Here is a 12,702-nt window from a genome sequence, read left to right on the forward strand (position 1 = left end):
AAGTGTGTGTGTGTGTGTGTGTGTGTGTGTGTGTGTGTGTGTGTGTGTGTGTGTGTGTGTCGTGTCTGGTGTTGTGAGAGTAGTGTGTGTGTGTGTGTGTGTGTGTGTGTGTGTGTGTGTGTGTGTGTGTGTGTGTGTGTGTGTGTGTGTGTGTGTGTGACACACATCCACACAGACTTTTTTTGCCGTAGGCTCCTTGAGCGGATTACAAGTTTTAAAGAGTATGAGATTCAACACCTCCTCAAATCTGACACTCTCTGACACCGCTTTGAAGCCATGAAAGTGAGATTGGAGAGACACGGAAGCTCTTTCCTCTCCACAGAGTCGTGGGTTTATGTCATTGGGTCGAGGCCAGTTACGTTTCCATTGAAGCGTTTTTGCCCCAGAGGGAGAGACAAAGCTGCCACTTAAAACGTTTCACTTGTGTCTTTTTTCATGTTTCTGAAAGGGCAGTTTTAATAGCAGTCATTGTTCTTAGTAAATTAATCATGTATAATGCTATTCAACTTTTTTGATAACTTTGTATTCTTCATTTTGGCCAACAGGTTGACCAGGAAGTAGACTGTTTTTAACCCCAAGTTGCAATTAGGCACAATGTTACAAAGACTTTCTAAATAAAGGACTACTGTTTAGTTGCTGGAAAAAAAGGAATACAAAATAAGTTTACTTAAAGTCATACTTTTCGATTGACTTAAAATGTATTATATCTTCAGTATATTGCTGGTATTGTAAACCACATATTCAGCAAGTGTTCAAACTAAACCTGTGATACCACTTCAATTTCTCGCCGTGTATGATGTTGGTGAAAAAAGGATTTACTGTTTGTATAGGACAGTTCAACTCAGGTTCTCTAAAAGGTATTTTGGATTACTCATTTCCTCATACAGTACAGTAGAAATTGGCTTATTGCCCAAATCTAAAAGAAACAATTTCCACTCTCGCTACAGAATTGTTCTTTTGCTTAAGACCTAAGATCGACCTGTGACTATTTTCTAATTTCACATATCATGGTTCATCCGCTTTTTTTACCCCCGATTCCAAATCTCAAATCACATTAACCCTCCCAAAAATGACACTTTGACACTTAAAAAAAATCCTCCTCCCGACACCAACAGGAACCTGGAAGCTTCCATTCCCAGGTTTCCTCCTATCTTGTCATTCAGGCATTGTAGTGAGCTTAACCCCCCCTCTTTCTCTCACATCCCTTTCCCCTTCTTCCATTTTTTTTTTCTTTCTCTGCCCCGTCGGATGTATGTTGTTGACACTGAGGCATCAGGAATAATGGAATCTCTTGTCAGTGGCTTGTATTTTTCGCCCAGGCTGTTAGGGCTGTGTATAATAGTCGCAGAGGAGGAGGAAGAGGGGAGGTTATGAGCCACTGATAGTAATGAAGGTTGCCTTTTTCATTTTTTAATATGGAATGTTTGTGGGCCGAGGCAATGCTCTCCGCTAATCCTACCCTCGAGCCGAGCAAGCTACATGGCTGTGTCACACACACACACACACACACACACACACACACACACACACACACACACACACACACACACACACACACACACACACACACACACACACACACACAATACATACGTCGTGTGCACACCTTCCTTTAGGCAAGACAGTAAACTGTTTGATAAGTCAGGGTGCATTTCTGTTCCTCATGAAAGTTTCACTCCTCCCGTGTTTGTGTCTTAAGGAAATGCAGCCAGTTCCTGTAGAAGAAGATATGGTATTTGTTCAATATGTGGTGGATATGAAAGCTTGAGTGCGTAGATGCATTCGTAAACCTTTATCTGGAGAAAGCGTAATGGAACAGTCCGGGCTGCCGGATGAGAAAATGACATCAGTTGGGGTTGTGATGAACACGGGGGTCAGTGTTTGTATCGTGCTGCTGTCATTTAAAAATAAAAATAAAAACGGGTTTGTCAGGAAGGAAGAAAGGAATATTTTTTTCAAATACACAGTTAAACAAATGTTTTTTAAACACCTGAAGTTAAGTAGATAGTAGGTATTTGTGTTTTCTTTACCACTTTAAGTGCAAATTAGTGTAAATGTTACTGTGTGTTTTGTTTTTTTCTTTAGCCAAGATACCTGTGTGTCAATAGTTGAGAGTGGCCCTTAAAGTCTGTGTATCCCACTGGCTAATATTTGTTTTTTTTCCCACTGGCTGTGTTACACAGGTGTGTATTTGTGTGTGCGAGTGTGTTTTCCGCCGGCTAGGGTGCAGGGTCTTCGGCACTGGAGTGTGCTGTGTGTCTAATTGCTTTAATAGCACCTGGTCTCTAATCCCAGGTAATTAGAGCGCTCAAATTAGACGGCTACTTTCAACCGTCACTTGAAAAAGCAGAAAGGGAAGGCCTGGAGGAAGACCACTCCACTCTGAAACTCTACACACACACACACACACACACACACACACACACACACACACACACACACACACACACACACACACACACACACACACACACACACACACACACACACACATACACATTCAAGCTTTTACTGACACGCACAAAAACATTTGGCTAAGAAGAGACAACTGGAGGAACACGTTTAGTTTAGAGAAGTATGTGCTTATGTGTAAGTTTAGTGAAATGAATATGTTTTCTCCCTCTTCTTAAGTCTGAATACCTACATTACGTTAGATAAGGGACAAAATGATTTGATGAGGTCGAAAAACAATTCCTCTCCTTATCCCCGTACAGTAGTTACGACCATGTTGTAATCGGTATTGACTTTCTGACTTTTTATCTATTTTTTTTACCCCTCGGTTTGTTTGAGTGGCACGCAGGCATTGTCGAGGCCGCCTAAAACGTGTCTGGAGAAGCTGCGGGGAAAGGTTAAGGCCCACTTTTAAAGATGAGCCGGAAATGTCAAGTGTCCGCCCCTCAGGCTCCCGCTACCGTCTCCCTGCACTGAGACTGCCGTAGGGGCCTGCATGACACACACACACACACACACACACACACACACACACACACACACACACACACACACACACACACACACACACACACACACACTGGTACAAAGGTTAGGATTTGCTGTTAGAGATTGCCTCCGGTGCCTTTCATCTGATTTGGCCCTTGTGGCATCTCAGCAGGCTCCAGGCTCGCGGTCACACGGGTTAAACTACGACAATGGAAGAGTACGAGACATCCAGGTGTTTATAGACTTCAGCTAACTCACTAATGTTGCTTCAGTTCTTCATTTGTTTATGCCTGTTGACATTTCAAACCAATTATGTGTTAGTGTCGTAGCAGCAAGGACAGCCTCATATCTAAAGGCCTTAATCCTGTCACAAAGTTTGTGTTACGTTTTGGTTCAGATTGTCTTAAAATGTTGTCTGTTCTCTTCTAGGTCTCTGCGTTTGGCCTAAGCACACATCTCTTTGGAGTGATGTTGTCTAGCCAGTATTTTTAATTCAATTCAAATTCTATTTATTTCCAATGCCCCTGATGATTTTCTGAACGATTTTCTGTCTGCTTTTGAGGGCTGGAAGATGCTTAACGGAGCACACTGTCCCCTTTACATAATAATTGTTTTCCTCCAAATTCCCAGAGCCAAATTTGTATTTTTATTTTCCTATATTTTCTGAGGCTCTCGTGTTCTTGCAGTAGCAGAAAGCCGCCAACAGAGGGGGTTGGTGGGCCACCACACGCCTTGTTACAGCGCTGAGACTCAAGCAGTCTTGTGAGCTGTGTTTTCTCATGGCCTTCACTGTGTCTTAAAAACTGGGTTAACTTGTTACGGTGACCAGTACCAGGCTGTGTAAAAGCAACATCTCTTCATTCACTTTTTCAATGCTAAAGGTCAAGTAAAGCTTTGACGAATGAAACCATCCAGCGCTTTGACATTAAACATCACCTCTCTGTGAGGGCAGCAGCAAGACCACATTTGCATTTGATCTAAACCAATATTTTACTAGAAATTACACAATTAATACAGAACTATTAATTAACAACAGAGAACCTTAATATAGTTCAGTGAAGCAGTTTTGTCTTGCATGCAATCCAACAAATGCTGTAGTGTTTTTTCTAAAGTTGTACTAGTATTTACCATGTCATCCTTTAATGTGTCTGATATTAAAGTCAAATTAGGCTTAATGAAAGTTAGACACCCTGCTTAAACACATTGTGTCACACTATGAATGAAAGCTGTGTTATTAGTCATATGTTAATTTCATTGTCCTGCATATAATAGAAATATTTGAACACATTTCATAGTCTTTTTGATCACTTGCCTCTAATGAATTTAATCAAATCTCAGTGACATTTTTTTGCCATTTCTCTCCGAAACGATCTGAGAGAATTAGCGCGTATCTGTCGCTGCATAACCAGATTAGTGAACAGCGGGCTGAATAATCAGAATAGCATTGGTTCTGCTGGACGTCAGAGGAGGACCAGTGTCTCCACGCCACAGAGGATTTGTGGGATTTGGAGTCTGGGAGAGGAAAGGCTCCTAATGGTGAAAGCTTTCGACCCAGATAAGACTTCAAAGGCGGAGCTAATTAATAAGATGTTTACATTATCCACGGTCATACACTGCTTTGTGCATGACCCTTCGTTATGGCGTGTGTGTGTCTGCGTGAGTGTGTGTGCTTGAATGTGTGGCTTCATTGTATGTCGGTATGGCAAGCTAATTGGATGGGTGGAGGTTGCTAAGTAAAACATTTAATTGAGAAATAAATAATGAAAGGAGCTCAGACTTTGATGGGTGGGGGGGGGGTGGCATCGTGGACAATCTTTTGTGCCAATGGTTTGGAATGTAGTATGCTCTCATACCAGTTAAAAAAACACATTTAAGACACATGTAACCCATTTAATAGAGATATAATCCAATAGAGACGTGCTGCAGTATGAACGTTAAACCTGGACATGAGTTAGTATTTTACCGATTCTGGTTTCCTTGTCTCAAAGTCAATTTATTTTGGACGTGCTTTTGGTTAAATGCCTGAAAGAAGGTCTGTGGTTAACACAAGCTTAAGAGATTTTCACTTGTTTTGAAATCATTAGCCACACCACACCTCACCACCTAAGGGGTGATGAGGTGAAGTCATGTGACCGCTATGTGGTTTGTTTATAGCATAACGTTAGCTTTTACTTCTGATGATTGCATTCAGGCTTCAAAAATCCTGATGTAGTTTCAAGATGTGGAGATTTCCTGCTAAACCAAACATATAAATTCCATAAACTATTGTTTGCCACAGAGATTATCTTCTGCAACATTCAGAAATCCAATGGAAAAATCTCATACCTTTTTTTTGAGGGAGCCCTTGCGATGCTAACTTCCAAGTTGGCCTACAAAAATATATTCTCCCTGCACCACCACGTGGATTATTCACTTTCAACTATCAGTAATAATGTGTATTGCCCTTCTGACCCAAAAACACAGCCCTCATTTAGGGAAAGGATATAAGTATGTCGCGTTGATGCATTTCATACTGTGAAGGTGGAATATATTGAAAGATTAAACTCAAAACCTTTGTTCTTTGCTCCTGCAGCCCAGCCCCATCCCGAGCCCGGTTCTGGGAGGGAAGCCCAACGCCAGCCAGTCTCTGCTGGTGTGGTGCCGCGAGGTCACCAAGAACTACCGCGGGGTCAAGATCACCAACTTCACCACGTCCTGGAGGAACGGCCTGGCCTTCTGCGCCCTGCTGCACCACTTCAGGCCCGACACAATGTAGGAAACACACACACACACACACACACACACACACACACACACACACACACACACACACACACACACACACACACACACACACACACACACACACACACACACACACACGTAAATACAATAAAATAGAAATACAAGTAATTGGAATATTGATATATATATAAGTTGCAAACAGATGAATGTTATGGATGTTCTTTCAGAAGTGCAGGTGTTTAATAGTCTTATGGCCTGTGGGATGAAACTGACTCAGAGTCTGGTTGTTCTAGTTAGACTAGTGAGGTCATTTCGGGTGGAACTCAGACAGTTCAAATTTCACAAGGCGAAGTAATAATCAAAGTTAAAGAGTCTGGAACATATTTAGATTGAATGTAATGTTAAATGTCCGTTCACTTGTTTCTTGTCTTTATGTTTGTCCTTGTTGATGTTTTTAATGAAACTGCAAGAAAAATCGGGTCTTATTATTGTATTAAATGTTTAGTGTTCAATGTGTGTATACAACATATGGAAAACCTGCAGCCCCATCAAGGGAGCAGACATGAAGATTATTTATCTAAACCGTGTGTGTGTGTGTGTGTGTGTGTGTGTGTGTGTGTGTGTGTGTGTGTGTGTGAGAGAGAGGGAGAGTGTGCATGTGTGTGTGTGTGTCTGTCTGTCTGTCTGTCTGTCTGTCTGTCTGTCTGTCTGTCTGTCTGTGTGTGTGTGTGTGTGTGTGTGTGTGTGTGTTATTTTTACATATTTTCCACTCTATTAGTTCTGTTGATTGCACTGCTATGAAATTGCATGTTACAGTTCTAATGCCATTACATGTGACGCATATTTAAACTTTCTCCGCTATCTCTCTCTGTCCCCCATTCTCTCTCTCTCTCCCTCTTTATTTTCTCCCTGCCTGCCTCCTCTCCCACCTTCCCCACTGTTCTTCCAGAGACTACAAGTTTCTCAATCCTCAGGATATTAAAGAAAACAACAAAAAGGTAAGAGGCAGCCACCGCTGGGCCCTTCACACCACTTAGCTCCCTCCCAACCACATCTCCATTTGGCCTTATTTAGAGATCTGCCATTAATCCCTGGATGTACTGTGCATGTGTGGTTCATGGTTTAAATGGGGAGAGGGGAAACACACATGAAGGCTAACAAATACACTCACAATTACACATGAACTACAGCCAGACGTTATAATGACAGTGTTTCCAAGACGTTCCCCCCGCTGCGATGTGTCTACGTGGCAATAACTGGCCGAGGTGAGATGCTATCTTAGCTCTGCTGCATGCTGGGAGATTACCAAACTGCCTCTGCTTAGTGTGTTTAAGTCACTGTGTATATAATAAGAAAACATTTGTCCTGTGTTGATTAGATTATTTTGTTAGTATTTCTGTATAACAGTGTGCAGGAGGGGTAATGCATCTGTTTACTGCTAACTGTAACCATAGGTTGTATAATACCAAGTGGAAGTTGTCAGCATGACATCATCCCTAAGTATGTGGAAAAAGGTTTGAAAGCCTCTTGTTTGGCATTTACGTTGCCATCTTGTTTTTTGGAAGTGCCATGACAGGTTTGAAATAATTACAATCCAACACTAAACAAGAAACAACGTAAAAGACTTCAAATGTTGGGAAGAAAACACAAAGACGACCTGGATAGAGAACTGTCGACTGTGTGCTAGTCAACCGTAAAGCATACGCTGCTGTTTTACTCCAAATGGGACCATCGTTTACTAAATGAACATCACGTTAAGATTGAGAGAACTAGCTCATGTTTCCAATGTTTACTTGCGTGATAAATCATATAAGAAGAAGGGTCATTTTCTTATAGACTTCCACACAACCAGACTTTTAACTAAAGGTCGTACAGGCCATACAATAACGCATGTTTAAGGCACTTCATATTGGCTTAGCTTTTTATGCTTCACTTTTTCACAATGCTTAAGATAGAATAAACCGTCCATGTTGGTTCAGAGACATCTCGTTGGTTTGATTTCTGTCCTTTCCTAAAACATGTCAACCCACATACAGTAAATACATTCACTACTAAAGCACACCTGAATAACCCATTCACACCTCGCCCTATGTCATCATATCTTCACATTCACAGTTTGAGGTGCACACATTTCCATTTCCTCCTCCGTCCCTCTGGCTCTTGTCGAGCACATTAACTTTTTCCCAACACACAAATGCACACCTCTATTTTTCCTTTCCTTTTGCTACTACACACTCACACACATATATACTACACACCATCACCCTGGCCCCTCTCTGGCCCCGAGGGCTACACAGAACGATATGCGTCGGGTTCCTGCAGCATTATTTCCTCTTCTCACACACACTCTGGCTCAGCGATAACCTCTGGTGGCCCTGTTAGGCATGAATGCTACCCTGTTGACAATAACCACAGTGGAGGGAGAGGGAGAGACCCAATCCCATATCTGCTAACTGCCCCTCACCCCCCTCCAGGTGCTCAAGTAGCCCTGAAGAAATTGGCTAGATATAAGTAATATGGGAATATGCCGTAGAAGGTGATAGCCGGTGAATAGCTGCAGCTCTGTGAGACCTGCTCCTCTGTAAAGATCTACACCGGCTGCTGATGTACATTTGACCAAGCATGCTCCCTTCAGAGGATACGAACTGCAGGTAGATATCAGCGAACTGACTCCTCCTGCCAGAGTCCTCATGTGGCCTTCAAGGATCTAGGTGCATAAGCAACATTGGATATATGCCATAACAACTATGTTAGTACTGTCAAGTTTGGTTTACTTGAGCAGGGCAAGTGTTTTTTGAACGTCCTTAAATGTTCCAGGGTCATTTCTGTGTGTAGAATGTGTGCTTTTACTTCATTCACCCAATCTTAAATACGTTTACTTAATTACAAAAACTATAAAATGTTCCTTTATGCATCTTTTTTGCTTCACAAAGCACAATTAGTTAAAGAAATTAACCTGCAAGAAAAGTTTACCAGCGAAAACATTTCCTAGAAAGGTTTTACTTTAGAAACCTTCATGAATAGATGGATTATTTATTTTCTAATTTGTTCGAGGCCTCACACAAATACATTTACATAAATACATTATACACCACAACATAACTACATAAAAAAACGTCAGAAACATCCACATTTATACACACATCACATCTACTCACAAGATATATTTGGTAAGGAGACCATCATGTGCGCGGCTTATTGAACAACACCTGAAATCAATGACTGATATATTCGGTAATCAGGGTTCCTGCTTAATCTGTTTTCTGTAAACTGTAGTTGTTGTTTACCTTTGTTAGCAGCGACTACATTTTTTATATAATCAGTCCGTAACGTTAGCAACCAGTGAAATAGCCACATTTTATTGGTACATTGATCATTTAGTGCTTGCAGAGCAATTTCCTAGAATGCAACGAGCCAGATATAGATGTTTGGGATTGAATGTCTGCACGTGAACAGATTTTGTTAGCATGTGAGATGTGACGACTGAGCACACTTGCCAACCCTACCGATTTTCGCGGGAGACTCCCGATTTCATTGCCCTCTCCCGGTTTCCTCCCGGCGGGGTCATATTTCTCCCGCATTTCTCCCGATTTCTGACAAAATCAGATTTACTCACGGCTGTTTCCACTCTGACTTTAATACAGCTACACCATTGTTTGGTTTCCATGGTAGCGCGTCTCTTTAGTAGCATGCGCAACTGCAAGTCTGAGAGGGTGAGGCGTTCTTATTATACATCCATGGGTGAGGCAGATAGTCACAGAAAACAGAACAAGAATCGACAACTCTACCCTCTGCTCACTCCTTTCCTGTACAAAATCCAGCCCACACATATGCTCCATCAAGGATGGTGCTACAGGCCGCAACTACAATAAGCATGTTAATGTTAATCTAACCGCTCCGGCGATCCACTAGCCCCGCGGTGGTTTTGAAATGCTCCCGATATCTGAGGTCTCAAGGTTGGCAAGTATGCGTCTGAGGGATTGTACACTATGGAGAATGTTGGTATATATCCATCAGTAACACAGATAGTACATTGTAAACATATGATACTCTGTATGGTTGGAGGCTGTGATTGTAAAGGCCAGTGGGTTCAGGTGAAATGAAAGGGGAGAAACGCATCGTGTGGTGTCATGTAGCACCCTGAATGTGTTTGAACAGGAGAAGGGTGCCCATGACGCCCTGCACGAAATAAGGAAACACTCACGCCAGGCACGGGCTCGGATAGAATAATGATGCAGGTTAAGGAGCCCGTAGAGCAAGCAATGGAAAAGAAGAGAGAGAAATGAATGTACGAAGAACAGAATGAAAGAGCGTGATGAAAAAAAGACTTATCTCCCATCCACCATGTTGTATAGAGTTGCTTTATAAAGAGTTATTAGAATGTATAGAATTTATTGAATGGACAGCAGAAATGGAAAAGTGTAGAAATGACAACTATCTCCGCTTTTCATGGCGAGCTGATAGACATGCCCCCTCCTCCTTTCCCGGTCTATCTGTGAAGAGTGATTGCAATGAGCTCAGACTGTGCTGAATTATGACAGATAAGGACAATCAATATTGGGGGTGCGTAGGAAAAAAAATAGGGGGAAGTGAATATTCAGAACAGCCTTTGAAATGATCCATTATCAATGGATATGTGTATGTATGGATGATTGTGTGTGTCTATATGTTTGTTTAGTGTGTGTGTGTGTGTGTGTGTGTGTGTGTGTGTGTGTGTGTGTGTGTGTGTGTGTGTGTGTGTGTGTGTGTGTGTGTGTGTGTGTGTGTGTGTGTGTGTGTGTGTGTGTGTGTGTGTGTGTGTGTGTGTGTGTGTGTGTGTGTGTGTGTGTGTGTGTGTGTGTGTGTGTGTGTGTGTGATGAGGCCAAGGAGAAGTCATTTGTCATGCCATCTGATAGTGTAGCACCAAGCACCGGGCTAAAGCTCCCTGAGCACAACCTGTTAGGGGTTGGGCTGAGGAGGGGGGGGGGCTCTGATGAATTGAAAAACCGATAGATATCTGTCAGTCACTGAGAGAGAGTGGAGGGGGGGGAGGGGGGGGAGCAGCGGCCCAGGGCAGGAGACGCTGACATTTGAGTCCAAATCAAAAGCTTTGTCAGCCCAATGATGGAAATGAGAAAACTTGATTTTTTTTCTCCCAAAATACATGATTTTGTTATTGGACAGAAATGTAGCTTTTCGAGCGGTCAGGAATACAGAAGTTCAGTTATTTTGGTAGGTGGATTTCACATGTTATCAACCAAGCAGTAGGGCTGATTGATAAAAATGAGATCATTAGTATTTATTATAATTACATTTTACCAAGATATAAATCAGGAAATACTGAATTTGTGCCAAATCACAAATCAAATATTGCAGTACATTTGTTTCACTATTAACGCATACATGAAATACCAAAACTTCATCAACTCATTGTTTGCTTTTAGTTTGGTTGAATAAATTCATCTGTAGACCAAGATTTTTTTTTTTGTGAAGTTAAACAATTATGATTTGATTATGTTTTTAAAAACAATGAACAATGATATTAATAAAGTAGAATACAAATGTATATTGAATAACTCCTAATTCGACAATTCATGCTCTCCTCTTATCAGGAAGTGTGTTTTCACTTATACATATGTTAACATTCTTGATGGCCCATTGCCCCTTTTGCTTGATAATCATTTAAAAAATAATTGCCATAATTATGATTTAACTGTTGAGAGGGGGCGCATACTGTAGGCTACCCCCTTACTAACAAGTCGGTCTTTTCAAACCGGTCTTGTCTCAGTGTCTCAGTGTGACATGATCCATGCTCTTCAAGCTAAGAGAGAAGATGTAGAAAGAATACATCTGGACACTGAGGTCAAAAACACTAAAGCGCATGTCGAGACTAACATCGACCCTGAAACAAAATCCAGTCTCCCTCCCTTCTTCCTCCTCAAGAAGCTCCCACTCTCACTCTTTTCTCTTTCTTCCTTTCTGTCCCTATTGAGCGGCAAAGTTGTCGCTCTCTTTCACAGCCTCCCCCTATGTGAGAGGAGAACAATGTAAGCACACTTTGCTCCCCTGAATACGTGTTAGAAACCCAATCAGGCCCTCTTATTCCCCATATTCTTTTTCCTTCTCTTTCTCCTTTCTTTAACACTCCCTTTCTGCCAGGGAAAGGAGAGGGGGGAACTTTAACAGGCTCTCTGTAAAGGCAAACTCCTCTGTTCTTTCCCGCTGTCAGCTCTTTCTTCCTGCCTTGTCTTTGCAAGCACAAACACATACTTTCCATCTATAGAAAGGCACAATAGAGGTGAGAGGGAAAAAGACTCCTCCTAACAAAAGACATCATAATTGATTGTAAATTGAGAAGCATCTCTCATTTAAACCACTCCTTTACTCTCCATTCCTCTCATTCCTATCTCCTGTCCCCAGTCTGAAATACAGTAAATACAGCAGAACAAAATATTTAATTAATCAGTAAATATTTTTCTTAGAAAGCAACAGTTAAGGTACCCTTGAGAAAAACCCATAACCATTAAAGTTGAAGTTGCTCAGGCTCACTAATGGCGCATTTCCACTGCAGCACGGTTTAAGCGTGCCGTGCCAAACCCGGCCCGTTTTTTGTTGCGTTTCCACTAGGGGTAGTTCCGGCTAGCGGGTACTTTTTCACAGTTTTTCTGGCTCTCCAAAATCTTGGTTCTTTCCGGGCCAACAACCGGGCTGAGTATGCTAAACTAGTGAGAGAATCGCTGGCAAGGGGGCTACAACTACAACAAAATGAACATATTTGAGCGTGATTTAATTATAACACGTTTCGAAATGATGCCGAAGTAACAACATACTGATACCGGTTAGTAAAAACCATGAATTAATGCTTTGACAAGTCTGCAGACAGACGGCAGGCGAAAAACCTTTTAAAATGCGTGTTTTCTGAACGCAGTATATGCTCCGACCGTCCACACTCACAACTACGGCCTTCAGACATGAATAAACCAGCGACTGTATTCTCCATGACACAGACAGTCTGTGGTTTGTACTTGTTTAACTTGTGTCTAGTTTCTGAACAGATA

The 12,702-nt window shown here is 41.8% G+C and overlaps 1 protein-coding gene across 1 annotated transcript in view; it reads left to right on the forward strand.

Moving 5' to 3' along the window:
• Nucleotides 1-5,509: 5,509 nt before the first annotated feature.
• The window catches only part of LOC104966568 (EH domain-binding protein 1-like), an 18,528-nt gene continuing 11,335 nt past the window's right edge, over nt 5,510-12,702 (forward strand). Inside the window, exons 1-2 of the mRNA XM_010795751.1 lie at nt 5,510-5,691; nt 6,614-6,662. The gene's annotated coding sequence lies outside the window, so the exon portion shown is untranslated. The remainder of the gene's footprint in view (nt 5,692-6,613; nt 6,663-12,702) is intronic.

This window comes from Notothenia coriiceps, unplaced genomic scaffold, assembly GCF_000735185.1.
Source record: "Notothenia coriiceps isolate Sejong01 unplaced genomic scaffold, NC01 NC01_scaffold00037246, whole genome shotgun sequence".
Classification (NCBI taxonomy): domain Eukaryota; kingdom Metazoa; phylum Chordata; class Actinopteri; order Perciformes; family Nototheniidae; genus Notothenia; species Notothenia coriiceps.